The sequence below is a fragment of the Ambystoma mexicanum genome, chromosome 9 (assembly GCF_040938575.1).
Source record: "Ambystoma mexicanum isolate Mex_15411 chromosome 9, UKY_AmexF1_1, whole genome shotgun sequence".
NCBI classification, from domain to species: domain Eukaryota; kingdom Metazoa; phylum Chordata; class Amphibia; order Caudata; family Ambystomatidae; genus Ambystoma; species Ambystoma mexicanum.
The window spans coordinates 281471694-281484018 of NC_090931.1; positions in this window are offsets into that span (position 1 = coordinate 281471694).

Below are 12325 nucleotides of genomic sequence, written 5' to 3' on the forward strand. Positions count from 1 at the left end.
CCAGAGTTGTTGTGCCTCACAAGATGTTTGGGGTAGAGGGCTGAAAGAGGGTGGGCACAGGGTAGGAGGAAAAAAGGGCACAGATGTCCCGATGAGGCAATTGGGAACATAGGCCTTTGTTAGTTAACAATCTGAATGAGCGCATCTGGGAGGCCATTTTTTTCACCATGGCCCTCTTGGAAAACGTTTACTCTAGGAGGAACGCACCTCCACTTCATACAAATAAAAAAAAAAACTTTTATTATTCCCACTTATTCCCTCTGCATCGCCTTATCCACAGAGGACTTCCCACACGGTTACCTATGCTTCGATGATTGGAAATATGCATCTAACGTTAGAACAATGGGCCCTGTGTCTGTAGAATAATTGTCACGTGCACAGTGTCTTTAGCTTGGTTGTTCGTGGTTGATCCCCATAGTTACAATTACCATCAAGTGCTCGACCACAACTTGTTCTTGTGTATCGCGTAACATGAATGGTAAATAAATGCGATCTGCCATGTACATGTGAAACAAACCAGGGCAATGGCGGGTGGTGAGTTGCAAGCAAATGCTCAACGAGCTATGTGGGCTAATGCAGTTGGGCTAATACGTACAAACATTAGCACCCCAACGATTTTAGCCTTGTATTGATTGCTTGATTAATATCAACCGCACAACAAATAGTTATTGTTACGTCGATCCTTGTTTGAATTGTATTTATTTTAATTCATTTTTGGGATATTTGTAATGTGCCTATTAAACTAATGGCCTTACAAGGCACCACGAGACTGACAAGTGTGGGGATTAGGGGTAGAGTAGATGGTTTAGGACAAGGGATAAAGATAACAATAGTGGTCCTACCTACTAGTTAATTTGAAATTTGGACAGTGCAAGTGTATTAATAAGTGCAAGGAAGAGGTGTGGGTGTGAGTGCCAGTTGGCTTAATGCGGAGTGCTAGTGTGGTTAGGGAAGTGCAGGGTAAAAATGAGAGCGTGCAGGTGAAAGGGGTGGCAGAGTGTTGCGGGGGGCAGCAAAGGGGGCTAGGGGACTGCTAATGGGAGGCCAGGAGCGCAAGTTCCAGTAATTGCATGAATTGCAGGTTGTGAGGGTCAACCAGAGGGGCACATTCCGATGGACAAGAGTACTTCCCTTCTGGTGCTACTATTAATGGGCGATGAAGAGAAACGGGTGAGGACATAGACCATGTGGGTAGTCCATATGTCCGTCGAGGGAGCGACAGAGATGTCTGTGACAGTCTGCCTGGAAGCAGCATTGAGGTTGGTGTCAGCGATGTGGAGGCCGGGCAGCGATTATTCTGTATTCACAATACATTCAAACAATGTCGATATTCCATCTTGCTTCTGTTGGATTGTAAATATTTAAAGATGTGATCGCATTATTTACAGATGATTTTGATTTGTCGTACATAGACTTAAAACATTTAGAGAATCGAAAAGCATATGTCTCAAGAATTTCAATCCCCAGAAACTTGTCCATGATTTTGAAATAAAGGCACATACTTCAAATAATTACTTTGACATTTTATTTTTTTATATATATATGCAATGATTGGGAAAAAGCAATATAAAGAAAGTAAAATGAAACCATCTAGGCATATTTAACACAATTAAATCACCAAAAATAAATAAGAATACATTATTGAACATTAACATGGAAAGTGTTGTTCCATTACATTTTTTTTTAATTGATAGTGTGCAAAAATTGGGTAACATATTGAAACTTGCTTGTGAAAAATGTGTGAAGACCACTACAAATCACTTCAATCTAGAAGTCAATCTCTCAAGTTAAAGTTTGGGAGGACAATCTTCTTTTGCAATGTTCTCTGGCATAGTCTGGACCCTGGAAACAAAATCTGGATCCATTTCATGCGAATGCATGGCCAGCACATTCAATGTCAGGTCTTTCACAAATTCAAAATTAATTTCCTGGAATATTAGCTTGGCCACCCACTGTTTGCTTTGTTTTGTAAACGCCATATGGTAACGAAGCATCCCGAAAGTTCCTGTAGTTTTTGCTTGTTCCCTCCCAACGTTCTTGTTGTGCACAAATACAGACAGTCTTGTTCTGGCCTCTATACTGTCTATGCCGAAATGCAACCGTTTTTGCCTGTACTTTAGGCACATACTATGGAACACCTCAAAATCTCCAGTGTGACAGAATTCGGTGAGTCCCTTCTGGTCTCTTGAAAGCGTTTTATCCTACGGTTTTCTCCAGTGCTGCGTTAGGAGGGGAACCCGACACCAACCACTTCTTACACTTCTGCTCCTTAGTCAAAGGTCCATGTCAACATTCGTGGAAATGTTAGTTCTCTCTCCAAGACTGTATGTTGGAACAATGGTGCATCAATGAAGGCCACTTTTCAAGTAAAATTTCTAGAGATCATTACAAGTTTTTGTGATCCACCAAAGATGGTTGCTGATAGACTGCAACCACTTTAAAAAGTTTTTTTAACCCTTTTTTTTACTGGCAGCTGTAATTTTTTAGAAGTTGATTTTGCTTTGTACCATACATCAAATACATGCTGTATTTGTGGGAACTGGTCTTGCATGGCCTTTACTATTCCACTGTACCTGTCAGTGGCTATCAGGCCTATTTGCATTCCCCTGAATTCCAGATCTTCGAATGATTTAATGAAACCATGTTTCTCCATGGCAACCGACGATGTACATTCCGACACGCGCACGATGACCGAACACACTATTTTTTTTCTTTCCATGTCTTGAGAGGAGTAAGTGCAGTCTTTAGCAGAAAGTCCTGGACTGTCACACTGTCCGTGCCCAGCAAGCATGACCCTTTTGCCAGCAAGTGCACTGTCAACTGATATCTGTTAGTTTCCAGGCCTGACTAATAGTGGGGAATACAAAATCCTTCTGATATTTGTAGTACTGTGTTTCAGCAAGGAAATGAAGTCCTGCAAATTAACAGAAACCTGAAATTTTACTGAACTTTGATCCACTGAACAGCAAAGCAGAAGAACAAAGCACATTTCCAGCAGGCACTTTTCCAAGCATACTTTGTGCTGACCATGAAAATGTGTTATTTTGGTGGACACAGATGGCCTGGATTTTCAGGTTGGAGCATTTGACTACACAAGTAAAATTCATCAATGGCTCCCCAAATATCCTCCTATGTAATTTATGATCATATTTAATCATTTGTATAATCTCTAGCAGGCAGCAGTAGAATGCAATGTATTTTGCTCCTTTAAAAGCCAATCGTCCTGCGGTTTTCTATTCGATGGTGGTAGACCACTCCCTCAAAGTAGGAATACTGACTTCGAGATCATGAGCATTTGCAAATGAATTATGAAGATGTTTCAGATGCTTCGGGCTGTTCTATTTCGCATGAATTGGAGAAACCGGGATAATGGAATGTTTCATCTGTGGACATTTTTTAGAGGGTGTAGATTGTGTCATCGGGTCTGCAAAAATGTCTCATCTAGCTTCTGTGTCTTCAGTTTCATCTAGGTGACGTTTTTCAATGATCCGTGGTTACTTTCCATGGCTCGCTGGTGAAATTACATTCATATTCCGGCCACTGGACATCTGCGTCACGACTCTGAACCTTGACTGGACCATGCTGTGCCTCAAAAAGTAGCAACATCCATTTGGCAAGAAACATCATTAGTTTCTGTTTTCTGAGTCTTTATGCTCCTCTTACTCCTGGGTCTCTGACAGATTGAAATAACATGCTTAATTTATTGCACACATACAGAAGATACAAATTAAAACTAAAAAAGTGATATCAGCTTAAAAACTGCTAAACAAAATGGTTTGGTCTTTACCCTTGTTTTCTTTACTTTCTTTGAAACATTGGACTTCGATATGCCGACCACAAGACCAAGCTGAAAAAAAAGCATTTTTACAATGTATAAACCCAGAAAATGTCTTTTCCACTCATAGAAAGATATGTACATATATTCAATAGAACCTACTTTATGTACGTAAAACATTGGAACCTATAACAAATTACAATGTCAATCGGATGTGATGATAAATGATGCATCAGATTGTTATCTATACCTCTGTTCTATGTGTCTCTTCCATTTCGACTGCTTCAGTGGTATATTCCTTGTATAAAACATTAATTAAAAAAAGTTAATTGTCGAGCACATTTAATTGTACAATCTTTGATCTCACAAAGTACTTCTCGACAAAGTTGATTTAAATAATTGTCGACCTGAAATGATAAGATTAGTTGTCGTGAAAAAATGTGAAAATTCTTAGCAAGATCACGTCGAACACTTGGAATGTGTGACGTTTTCAACATATATATTTTACATTTCACCTAATAACCTTCCGAGATGTCACATGCAGTTGATATATCATCCTGCACAACATAGTGATTAAAATGTTGCCTCCCAAATTAGTTTGCGATGCAATGTTTTCATTTGAATCTATTCTGCTTTGGGTAGGAAGTTAGATGTTAACAAAAACAGAAAATGTTCATACAGTGAAAGGTTACATGCCTTCCAGCTTCATGTGATGTTTTTAGTGAGGTTTTACTTTCATTGTTGCACGTCTACGGGCGATAAATACAACAATGTTGTTGATTGACTTTTTTGCACTTTTCTAACAGTATTGTAAATTGTTTGAATAATAAAGCACTTATGTTAATATCAAACCAAATAAAGTAGATCCACAACTACCAATGCAACGCAGATTCTAACTACGCATGTCTCATACTCCGGACCGGTTTCAAATGAGGAAGGAATTATCGTCGGAAGTTCCAGCGTGCTACTATAACATCGTAATTGTTTGATTACGGATGTAAAAGCAACATTAAAAAGAAAACATCAGATGCAGACGATGGTCCATATTGAGTAACACTCCTACAAGACATTTCTTGTCAATAACTAATATTATACATAACAATCTTCAATATGTTTAAATTCGAAGTAGGTCACATGCATGTATTGTTCAGTCGCATATAAAAGATTAGTACAAAATAATAGTACTTGATAGGTGGGTGATGTTGCTGTTGACTGCTGAATAGTGATCACTGATGAATCTTGCTCCTTTGTATTTATATGATCAGAAAATAGTCCAATTGAAAAGGTACATTAGTATTATAAATGTGACCACAGCCAACGCTCAAAGAATAATACGTGCATGTGGCTTGGCCTCACCATTGCGATGATCAAAGCGTCTGTGGTTTCCCCATTGGTGAAGGTCTGTACTTCCACCAGTGAGCTCTATGTAAAGAAGATATGTTAACCAACAAATTCAACAAAACTAAGCGAAGTGGGTATAGACAAGTAGTCTAAAGAGAACATTTTTAAAAGTACAGTGTTTTGAGTCACAAGTGCAACTTGTGTAATATAACATCAATGTAAATATTCCCCAAAAAGTCAAAAACAGTCATGTTACCTTTTCCCCACACTTATTCATTAGATTGCGAGATCATTTTAAAGACCTATGTATAGAGAGCACTCTTTTTATATACCAACATACAAAACATTCTTTGTCCACTACCCACCGGAGCCAGCGTCTGCCGAAATTGGGTTGGAACTGCAATCGGAAGTAATTTGTGAAGGTGTCTGGGGCAAAGCTTTTTAGTTATTGGGATGCTTCCTACATATCGTCTGAGAAGTGCATGCTGCAGACGCGGAATCGATTGCCCCTCACATCTTCCCAGACATCCTTGGCTCAGCTTTCAATCTCGGACAATATAAAATCTGCAATTTGAAAGCCATGTTCTTATTAAATCTAAATCCTTTGGGAATACATGCAGGACTGTGCCAGGAGTTTTGACATGGCTCACAGTAGGGCAATCAAATACGATACATGAAGTCATTCCTGAAATGTCTGTAGATCTGTTAAATATCAATAATTATTTAAATGTATAAAGTATCACTGTGAACAAAGCAACTATCACATATCTTTGTTTGTGAACTTTGTTTTAAATTAAAAATAAATCCATAATCTTGTCTAATTATCACAGCAATCAAATTAGTCAGAACTAATTATCATACTGCAAATTGTAACATATTATTAATTCAATAAACCTTGAGCCACCAAAACAAACCTGCATTCGAAACATGGACTATGAAACATTACATTTTGATACAATGCTCTGCAATGAAATGTGCTAATTCCAGAGATAACTGCCATTGATAATGGAGGGGATGGATGGGCATGAGTCGAGCGCAGAACTCCACCAAACTTCTTTCATGAACTTCCTAGATGATTGAACGTGTTGTTGACCTACTGAAAAATTCAAACAACTATTCATATTAACTATTTCTTTTAAATTTACTTTGGTAATGTAGATGATACAAACTAAAAATGTTATTGTTGCAGTACTGTGTAAAAATCCCTTGTGTCCGTTTTCACTGGGGAATTTCACGAGAATAGCGTGAACGACACAGGTGGTATTACATATCGAACGTGGAACCCAAGCCTTCCATGAATCCACCATTTAAACGCACAATAGGCCACTAGTCTGTACCACCTGTAAAAGAGAAACCAAAATGTTTTACTAGAATCAACCAGATAGGTGTACTTATTTAGTTTGAAACGCCCCTAAATTCTATGGCATTGTTACCCTTAAAAAGTAGCTTTCAAGATAAAGTACTTGTGATTTGAAGTATCAAAAAATTACAAATGTGAACGCCCTTTGAAGCAAGGACTGTTTGGGGCCTAGGGCAATATTGTTTTAAAGTTCAAGGTGAAAAACTTTTTATTGTTTGAATGTTAAATCTAGTGATGAATATTCTGGTCTTCCATTAGTACCAGAAATGTATTCAATTTACAGAAAAAAAATTCATCAGTGATCGATGGAAGTTTCAATGATATAGGAGAACATCAAATGTTAACCGCCTCAGTTGACAACCATGCATCATATCTAGAGTGAATTTACTCATTACTTGGATTATGAGGGCAAACTGTTGCTCGAAGATCGTGCATAAGGACCATCGTCATCCACAACACAGATCCTGTGAGGCAAGCTTCCCTGATGTCATGTACTTCGTTACGCATAGCAGTGGTGTCTTTTTCGGCTATGTAGGCCAGGCATACAGGGTTTTCTCTGCAGCAGTGGTTCTCCACCTCAGTTGGCATAACCTCGCAACCATTGCAGGTACACCAGGTGGAGTTGTCTTCCAGGCGACTGGGTTCAGGCTCCGGTGATTGATCATCACAACTCTCTGATTCCCCATTTTTTTCACTTCTTTCTCTTTCAATTAATTTCTCCTCTGAATATTCGGGCTCGTTCTGGTATGGTTGATTGTCGCCATAGTTCCTGAATGTTGAATAAGTAGAAAATCAACAGTCAGAAAAATAGGAATGTGTTTGTATACAAGAACTACTGTTAAAGAAGAGAACACAATGCAATATTACAAATACCCTTAACGCAAAAACATGAACAATAGGCACCAATTATGAAATTTCACATTCCCACATGTAAAAAACAAGCCTTGTAAAAGTACAATTTAAATATGGTTTGGCAAAGACATTTGCACATAATAAAAGATGTTTAAAAAGCAACTACTGAGTTTTATCAGTTCAGATAGTGCAAGTACCTGCTTGCAGGGCGTCAAACTAAGAAGATAGCTGAACAGAGCAGAAACAAGTCGCAGAGGCTCGAAACGAAATACACTGACACGAAGGAAAAAGAAACTCCTATGTTGGGTGATCGAAAAGGGTTTGTTTATACTTGTAGAAGAAAGAGACGTATTGGAATTTCCATGGATACACGTCAATAGCTTGCACACACAGGACGGTGACGCAAGACGTGCATTGGCGTTGTGAAAAGGGACGTAAGCGTCTAGTGATTTCAGTTTGAGTGGCGGGCGATCTATATCCTTGCCGGGAGGGCACTTGAACTTAGGGCGGCCGCGAGGGCACTTGAATTTAGGGCGATGAATCAATGGATAAGATTAGCACAATATGGTGGCGGCCAACCCTTTGTTTTCGCATATGTAAATGTGAGGAAAACAAAGGTAAAATGCATAGGAATTGGGGGCGCTGTTGAGCAGCCTGCAAGATGGCTGCCTAGTACTTGAGCTCCGCGCCTGGCCGCCGCTTATCCGCTCACATCTGCGGTTCTGTAGCGGATCCGGCACCCCTGCTTCGCTACACATACTCCTGCTGCCGTGCCCTTCTCGCACACCGAATCCCGGAGGAAAACGGACATCGGGTGCCCCTGATCCGCCTTCGTGCCGTACTTGCGGCGGCGCGGCCCTGGGCCCTTCGGCATTTCCTGCTTGCGCCGCGGCCCGGAAGGGTGCCGGCCGCCGTCTCAGGCGCCTCTGGCCCGTGCCTGGGTCCCGAACGCGGCACCTCTTCATCGCTGCCTGGTGCCCCTTCATCCTCGCCTGCCCACCCTTCCCGCTGAGGATTGACGCTGCGGGCCGGGCGTGGTGCCGGCCCGCGGGGAGTGCTGCCGCGGCGGAGCCCTGCGCCCGCCGCCATCGCCGCTCCTGGAGGAGCCCCTTCCTCGGTGATCGCCGCGGCAGCCTGGCCTGGAGTCGGGGCGGCCGCAGGACGCGGCGAGTAGGAGGTGAGATTCGGGGGCTTTCGCCTGCATTCGGGGGGGCCTGCTGAGACCCAGACTCCCCGCGCATTGCCCACTCTGCCAGCGGGCCTCACCTGCCTAGTGGCGTGCGGCCCTCCCTGTGGGGGCCCTCCTCCACCGCACTGCCTGGAGCCTTAACTCCCTCCTGGAATTGTCGCCCTCCACACTACGCCTCATCCTGCTGAGAGGGTGACCTGCACCGCACCCATCGGACCTCTTACGCCTCTGCCCCACTCATTCTGCGTAACTGGGCAATCTCACCTTGAGCGGCATAGTTTCACTGACCGGACCACACTCACTGCCGTCGCAGCACCCCATCTACACATACGGGTGACCCCTTCCTCCAGACTACACCTCCTTGTCTTCCCAATCTCTGCTGGACTATAAGCTGTTTCCTTGTGCGGGGACACCATCGGGAACTGCACTGGGGCTCCCTCTGGTAAGCCCTACACCAAGTATATAACTAGGCCCTCCTGGCTCGTGGGCTGGACTGATCCGGACCTGTTCGGCTACCTCCTTCGCGCCCATACCTGGCTAATCTTATCTCAGCATCTCCCTCTCTGTCTCTCTGATCCGGGTCATGTCGAATCGCTCCAAGAGTGGCGCCAGGGGGGGGCCATGGATAAATTTACAAAGGCGGTCCCCCGATCCGAGGTGGGCCACGCGTCAACTACCCCTGAGGAAACCGATGCCGACCCGAGCCCCGTGGCTGCGGCTCCTGATCTTACTGCCATGATGGAATCGATGGCCAAAAACTTCGCCTCTTTTCATGAAAAGCTTGACGACATCAATGCTAACGTGGCCTCACTCAAAACACGCGTCGATCAGGCTGGCTCCAGAATCACGGAGGCCGAAAACCGGATATCCACCAACGAGGACGAGATACACACACTACAGGACACTGTGGCTGCCTTGTCGCGCGACATGAAAAATGTAAAGGCAAAATGCGACGACTTAGAATCCCGCTCACGCAGAAACAACCTGCGCATTGTTGGGGTCCCAGAGACTGCCCTGAAGGGTCGAATGGAGGATGCGGTCGAACGTCTTCTCAAGGACCTGCTTGGTGACCCGGACCTCTCCCCCTACTTCACTGTCGAGCGGGCTCACCGGGCCCTGTCTCCGCGTCCCAGGCCTGGAGATAGTCCCAGGCCCATCATAGCCAAGATTCTCAATTATCGTGACAGAGATCTTATCCTCCGCCTAGCACGGGAGAGGGGGGAGTTGCGGTTGGAGGCCAATACTATTCGAATTTTCCCGGATTTCTCAATGGCTGTGCAACAGGAGAGGCGTCAGTTCCTTGGCGTCAAGAAGATGCTCAGGGAGCGCAAAGTCCCATATGCCATTCTATTTCCTGCTAGACTCAAAATCACCCATATGGGCAAACTCTATTTCTTCACCATCCCTGAAGAGGCGGTAAAATTTATTGAGATGCAGATACCGCTTCAGGGCCCTGGAGATGCCATCGCTGATGAAAGATAATTGGGTGTCATGGAGTGGGGATACTGTCTGCATTTGTTGATTCTGTAATTACATGTTATTACTGCTTACACTGCTCGGCTCATCGAGCCGCCCTGGCTCCTTGCGGCGCTCGCCTGTGGCGGGGCTCGGCCACGAACTGTTGGTACTGGCCACCCATCTCTCATACTGCCGGGAACTGTCCTTTACGCCGGCCTCCCTCAGTGGCTGGATGTCCTGGGGGGCGGCGACTGGCCCTGTTATTATCCAAAAACTTTGTATGTCGTAGAGCTGGGCCCCGCTCAGTGCACGTTGTTTCGTGGTATGCCCAGGTGGCTGGTCACGATGAGACACTTTATCCTGCCACCTGCTGTAGGCGTTGCGCTTGCGTGTGAGCCAGATGTTTAATCTGGGGCCAGCTCCCCCCCTGGGATGGTCTATGTGTCTGCTGATTGCCCTGGCCACAGTGTTCAGGCACCCATCCTTCCGGGGACCTTTATGATGCTCTATGCGAAACCAATGTGTCAATACTTTGCTGCCCTATTGTTATTCTTCCTCTTCTAATTTCACAATGGCAGATTTTTTGCCTTTTTGAGACTGGCCCAATGCCCCACTCTGGGACACAGGGGGTGGGTGCTGGGTGACTATCGAGACTGTTGTAGTAGCTGCGGGAACCGCAGAGGCTCGTGCGCGATCCCCCGGCTTCCCGCCTTGCGGGTCGGGACTTGCGTTATGAGTCCATTGCCACTGTTCGTTTTGCAACAGAGCCATTTGGCTCTAAGCGTGCTAGTGCGTGGCAACGGCGCACCCCATTGCGATTGCACTGTTCTCTGCTGTTTTGTTGGTATGTGTTGGCCCCCGTTGGGCCTTGGGGAAGTGTGGGCCAGGTAGGTTTGGGCCCATCTGCGCGCTTTCAGGGGTGGGCGATGTTTACACTGCTGATTCATGGTTGGTGGTGCGGGTGGGGGGTGGAAAAGGGGTTGTTTCTCAAAAAGGCATACGAGGTTTCGCGAGGTGCATTCTGAGGTGGCACAAGCGCACACGCTGTTTTTACTTGGGGAGCTCACATGGTCATTTGTGTTGGGATGTTCATTAAGGTTGAAGTTTGTGGATGGGGATGGCTACCACTGAAGTGTCTACTGTCATAATGTCCTGGAACGTCCGGGGGTTGAGCAACCACACCAAGGCCCGCAAGATTATGGCGTATGCCAACAGGCATAACTGTAAAATCCTGCTTTTACAGGAGACACACTCCAATGGACTTATACCAAGGGCAGTTGTACCGTCATGGGGTCCCGCCAGATTTTACACTTCCTATTCCACGCAATCAAGGGGTGTTCTCACGATTATTCACAAATCAATTAAGTTTGGGCTCCATAAAAGCTACATCGACCCCGAAGGCCGCTACGTTATACTGCACTGCACACTAGCTGCGAGGGAATATCTCACCTACTGTCCCAACGTGGACTCTCCGGAATTCTTTGACACAATAGCCACCATACTTCTGGGCTTTGTGGGGGTGCATATCATATGGGGAGGGGATCTGAACCTTATATTGGACACTGTTCTGGACAGAACGGCCACGGGTCCCAGAGCACTGTCTCGCGCGGCGCGCAGGCTACGGAGCCATATGCAGTCGCTCAATATTTGTGACGCCTGGAGAACTCTCCATCCCCAGGAGCGGGAATATACCTACTATTCATCGGTGCACGACAGCTCGTCCAGGATAGATCTGTTCTTGGCCTCCAGCAAGGTAATGGGCGGGGTGGAGGGTGCGGGCATTCTGGCCCGCACGCTTTCTGATCACGCTCCAATCACACTGTCCCTAAGACTGGGCACTCCTGCTCCAACTGCCAGCACCTGGCGCTTCAAGTCCGAAGCCCTAAAAGACATCGTGTTTAAGTCCGAAATACTAGCTGACATCGGATCGTTCTTTGAACTTAACTCACTGCGAGACACGACTGCCGCGATCAGATGGGAGGCCTTCAAGGTATATATAAGGGGCATGTCCATCTCCCGGGAGGCCGGGGTCTTGAGGGCCATTAGGGCTGCTCTGGGGTGCTCTGAGACCAAACTGAAACAACTTGAGCAGCTCAACACTACCGGCTCTGACCCCACCATTCTTGCCCGAATCTCTGATGAACTTAAGGTATATAACACACTGGCCACCTCCGAAGTCCGTTACTTCAGCCGCCCTCAGGCCGCCAGGAGGTATGGGGAGGGCGACAGGCCTGGGAAAACGCTTGCGACACTTGTAAGGGGGGAGGTGGGCCGAACACAGATCTCTTCTATCAAAGATCGAACTGGTCAGGCTCGGTGGGCGGACCGGGAAATACTAGACATATTTACT